This window comes from Etheostoma spectabile, chromosome 15, assembly GCF_008692095.1.
Source record: "Etheostoma spectabile isolate EspeVRDwgs_2016 chromosome 15, UIUC_Espe_1.0, whole genome shotgun sequence".
NCBI classification, from domain to species: domain Eukaryota; kingdom Metazoa; phylum Chordata; class Actinopteri; order Perciformes; family Percidae; genus Etheostoma; species Etheostoma spectabile.
Window position 1 is genome coordinate 12470829 of NC_045747.1, and position 4859 is coordinate 12475687.

Genomic DNA, 4859 nt, shown 5'->3' on the forward strand with positions numbered 1-4859 from the left:
TTTTTTTTTTTTTTTTAGATAGCACTGTTGAAGGTTGCCTGTTTTGAATTGCAGCCTTATACCAAACAAATCTAGAAAATAAAACAAATGTACAACTACTGTCATTCGGTGCTCTTGGACAATTGCACAGAGAGCAGCGTGCAGTCAAGTTTCCTGCTCGGAATAAGCCAGAAATTTGTGATACAAGTTGCACCATAGGCTGAGCCAAAGGACAATATGCTATCGATCCAGGAGGCTGACACCTGTTATCCACTTGGAGCATTCACATTATACTCCATTAGACTGAAGTGTCTGTGCTTCTTCTCTGTAAGACATCATCAATGTGTATTTTCCAAGTGAGAAACTGTTGGAATTTCCTCTTGTTCTACTTTACATAGTAATTTCAAATCTTTTTATAAACTGTGTGATGAATAAGGTGTAGACTTACTTTTTTCCAATCAAAGGTGGTGGATGCATAGACTATGCCAACTACTTGCCAACATATATTGAGGTATTGATACAGGGTGTATTTGTGTAGCTGCCTCATGCACGATCGATTTATTCCTGTGTGTTTTTTGAATTTCACTGACTGAATCTCAGAGTTTTTGATACTTTCTGCTATCACTGTCCATTGTAGCTGTGCTGGAAATATGTCATAAAGAAGGTGTAATGGCTATGTTTAGAAATGTATATTTAGCAACAGAAATAACAAACAAAGTGACTGTTTTTACCTCTCATAAAAGGAAAATTATATTTGTAATTGCATGGCGCATAATATATATATATATAAAAAAACATAGTTGCTTTGTCGGCAGTTTTGTATTTTGTCAGGTTCACCATACGGGTCCTTGTGGAAAAGTTTTTGTTACCATTTCAATAAAATAAAATCCAATAACTGGATCAAGTATTGACGTGGTAACAACACTTTTCCATTCTGATAATTTTTATAACCAACATCAATGCACTACTGCTAAACGTCAAGGAATCACAAAAGGTTACCAAATTTTGGTGATTATTTGTTGTCCATATTATAGATTCTAGGCAATATTACAATACAGGAAAGTTACAATTTCTCAGGCCTTAAGGTGCATTTTTGTACGTTTTCTGACCGTCAGAGGCTTTGTAAAATGAGAAAGTGCTCACTGTTTTATGCTGTACTTACTAGTTGACTTCTATTTATCAGTGCTATGATCTCTTCATGACATATTTAAAAGGCCATGCAGCTGAAATACCCGAGGCATGTTTTCTCGCTGTGGTAAACAGGTAAAATGTTTCAAACACACCAACTCAGAAAACACACATATCCACTACATGCAGGCTGGTAAGCACCAACTGCTGACAGCTAACAGGCACCGCAGAGCAGCTGTCTCCCAGGTGAACTCATTTCAATTATGGGAGTGGATCTCTCCCAACTGGATAACACTCTGTCTCAGCCGTCAACCCATAGTGACAAAATGGGTCGACGTGCCATCGCCGGTGGCGTGCCGGCTGCCAAGGAAACATTATCAAAGCCAAGGAAATGCCTTTCTTACTACATCGGTGCTGAACTCTATACCAGGGAAACATTTGCTCTCTCCTGTGAGAGCCAATGAGCCCGGCAGCCAAAGGCGCCTTGCTGATAGGGATGGAGTGTCTCTATGGTAACAGCAGAGGAAAGGGAGCTGGTAAATACAGGTAAATGGAATACTACAAAGTCTGAAAATAAGCCCCTTGGTGTGTTCACCTTAATGCGGTAAAAACTGAACGCTATTATATATACATAGTCACAATCTTTGTCTCCTAACACAACTGTGATAGAGAGGATTGTCATTGTTTAACCCAACAGAATCATGGATAATATTTTAATGTGACTCATAGTCTTTTGTTGTTGAACAATTCTTCAAGTGTCTGTCTGAGCGTGAAAATGTCATCCTTTAGTGTTATTGAGTGTTTCAAATGAGGGGGAAACAGACAGTCAGGCAGAGAGAGAAAGAGGGGATTATGATTTACATGTCTTTGTCTTATAATCAATGTAATTAGGAGCATTTATTTAATTCATTACATTCCTCCATAGCGGCCTAAATGAAAAGGAAATATTAAACGTCTTCTTTTACGATGACATTGACAGTTTGCGTAATTAAATGAAAGAAGCAGAGCACATTTTGAATTTAATTTTACCACATCAGCCCGAGGGGATGCACATTCAAATCCCAATAGAAAGTAGATTATCCTGTAGCACCGATGTTAAAAAAAGCATGACTATTCTAACCATTATGTCAGAAGCAAGACCCTCATCATTGGCCATCAATGTTAAGGGCCCTGGGGACATGGGCTACATGAATCCAGCTGCCAGTTATTTGTCAAATCTTTAACAAGCTGGTCAGTTGAATAGAAGTGGACAAGTGTGTAAATTACTGTGATCTATACTGTATACACCTGTAAATAACACAATATATAATCCAGCAGGCCCAAAGAAACACACAGGCTGGATGCTGCTATTCCCAAAAGATCCCAGCATCTTGTGACAGGCACTCTGGTTTGGAAATTGATTGCGAAGAGAAAATCCAAGGAATTGATGGTTGTGAACTATTGTAAAGGGCATCTGCTCCACAGCCAGAAATCACTGACAGCCACACACAAAATATAAAACCTAAACAATAGCACAAATCCTTGCTTATTGTACCACATATAATACATCCTTTGTCACCCCGAAAAACACTCGCTCCAGTAATTAACACCGCTGTCAAAAATAGCAGCCATTGAGTCTTTATGCAGCAGAAATAATGCCACTTCCGTAGTTTACGTTAAAACATCAATCTGCATCTACAAGACGCTGTGTCATTCAACTCACTTCGCACACTTCCATTAATGATGTACTTCTGAACACAAAAACTCACTAGCCTACTATATTTTTGCAGCATTACCATAAACTTTTCTCTCATCTCTCTTTAAATGGGTTGCATAGGGGAATCATTGGGAAAGCTTTTTAATCGACAGTTTTGACCCCTGCTTTACTGTATATTAGGAGGAAATGATTAATTACTGACTACTGGAATCATAACGATTCATCTAAAGTGCAGTTATGACCTGCACCAAGAAGAGAGGAGAAGCCACACATATCCAGACATTGACATTGATTTTGTTCTGCACAGGCCAACCACAGCTCCTGTTCTATGAGACTACAGTTTCACGCAGTTGATGAACAATGAAAATTAATGTAATTGTATTACCTGTGTAATCTGATGCACAGTGAATACTAAAAGCAAAAGTAAATTGCAGGTTTAAAATTGCTGTTGCTGTCACTGGGGAAAAAGATAATTCTAGCTGAGAGACGTTTGTGTGTGTGTGTGAGAGAGAGAGAGAGAGAGAGAGAGAGAGAGAGAGATAGAGAGCGAGCGAGCTCCATGAGTGTCTCCAAAGCGCAACATTGATTTATACCCAGTATGAAGCTAAGCAACCATATTCTGTCAGCTTGCTTTATTTTCAAGACAATTGTCATTTTATTTTCTGGAGACTAGAGTAAAGCACATCTTGTGAATAATGTTACATTCCACATTCCATTCTGTAAAAGTCTGAAGAAAGTCGTTCTCATCCTTTTTATTTGCATTCTAAATTGCAACCCTGTTTTCCTATCTGTGTGAACAGACCTTGAGACAATCCTTCATCCGTCCTGACTCGCTGATCTTACTACACGTCCTCTAAATGAATGGAGCAGTTGTTACAACATGTGTATATCCTTGTGTGTCTCATTAAACCTTTAAAACATTGTTGACTGAACCCTGCTTCATGTCGCTTTGTTCTCCAAGATCCGATGCTTTCAGAATCAACTCACAAGGGTTCAGCCAGTAGATGATAGGATTCAAACCACAAAACAATCTCACAACACAACCCTGCGGAATGTTTCAAAAAGTGCATTTAGAGTAAAATAACACGTTCTGATCTGTATCTGATGATGCTCTGTTACACCTATCTGTGTGTGTGTGTGTGTGTGTTTGTGTGTGTGTGTATGTGTGTTTATTCTTGATGGGTGTGGGGCGTTTCTATCTTTTGAAATGTGCAGAGTTATAGATTACATACAGGAAAAAAACATGTTAATGAACACACAAAAATGGTAACAATAAAATCTTATCCACCTGTCAGGTTTTGGTGAAGCCAACGCTATGGTAACATAACATTTTACTGAAATGAACTTCCAGAATGCGTGTCTGGCTAAATCTGGTTCTTATTAATGGACAGAAGGGGAACTTTTGGCAATATGGCATACAAAGTGTAGCATTTGATTTTTCTTCTCACAAAAAGTGAAAAAAACCTGAGCTCACGATCATCATATACGACAATCAATATGTATCCCTACACTGATATTATCTGGGTATGAACAGAACTTTGTCCTCCGTCAAAAAACCTAAATTCTATTTATTTTCAACTAACATTACAAGGAATGCAAATCAACAGGTGCCAATGAACCAACCTCCCTAACAATGACATTATGGCTCAGTAAAAATGATGCATGTTTTTTCTTTAATCAATCTAAACCAAAGAGGTCATCTTCATGCTGTTAAATGATAAAGATCCAGCTCACCTGTGTCTCCAGACAGTTTTTCCAGTGTGAAATGTTTTTGCGTCTGCGTGTCAGAGTTCGTGTGAATCAAAGCTCTGAGCACTGCAGCAGGAGAAAGGACGTTGTTTTCTTCTGTGAACGAGGCGCAGTCAACTTCGGTGAAAAAACGTTGGGATATTTTTCTTACGATAGACGAGAGACACGCTTATTTCAGTCCTTCGAAATGCTTCCTGCGCTCACGCTCCACCAATGCTCACCCAAATATGGCCATAGGAAGTGCAGCGACACTTTACTTGCCCTCGACTACTGTCGGAAATATACGAGTTGACCAAACGACACAAAA

General features: G+C 38.9%; 1 protein-coding gene across 1 annotated transcript in view; it reads right to left on the reverse strand.

Moving 5' to 3' along the window:
- Window positions 1-4859, reverse strand: part of baiap3 (BAI1 associated protein 3) — a 34337-nt gene extending 29478 nt beyond the window's left edge. The window contains exon 1 of the mRNA XM_032537082.1: window positions 4538-4859. The gene's annotated coding sequence lies outside the window, so the exon portion shown is untranslated. The remainder of the gene's footprint in view (window positions 1-4537) is intronic.